Here is a 252-nt window from a genome sequence, read left to right on the forward strand (position 1 = left end):
TAGCAGGGTGTGGAAATTTCCCCACATGTCCTTGTGATCTATTTAATATGTTGCTTTGTACATTCCCAATAAGAGCGCTGACAGGAATCGCTTCAGTCATGATTCAGTCTTGCATATAAAGCCCAAAAACAACAGTCTTCCTCTTGTGTGCTTGTCTGATATAACACCGATTATCTCAGTGATGCGTCATTAGCTGACTACAAAAACATACTCAGAGGATAAAACACCAAGGCATCAGTCTAATTCCAACAT

The 252-nt window shown here is 40.1% G+C and overlaps 1 protein-coding gene across 1 annotated transcript in view; it reads left to right on the forward strand.

The window, feature by feature from the left end:
* The window catches only part of LOC107589135 (ectonucleotide pyrophosphatase/phosphodiesterase family member 6-like), a 21,141-nt gene that overhangs the window by 18,539 nt on the left and 2,350 nt on the right, over positions 1–252 (forward strand). The window lies entirely within an intron of this gene.

This window comes from Sinocyclocheilus grahami, unplaced genomic scaffold (assembly GCF_001515645.1).
Source record: "Sinocyclocheilus grahami isolate Dianchi unplaced genomic scaffold, SAMN03320097.WGS_v1.1 scaffold112.1, whole genome shotgun sequence".
Classification (NCBI taxonomy): domain Eukaryota; kingdom Metazoa; phylum Chordata; class Actinopteri; order Cypriniformes; family Cyprinidae; genus Sinocyclocheilus; species Sinocyclocheilus grahami.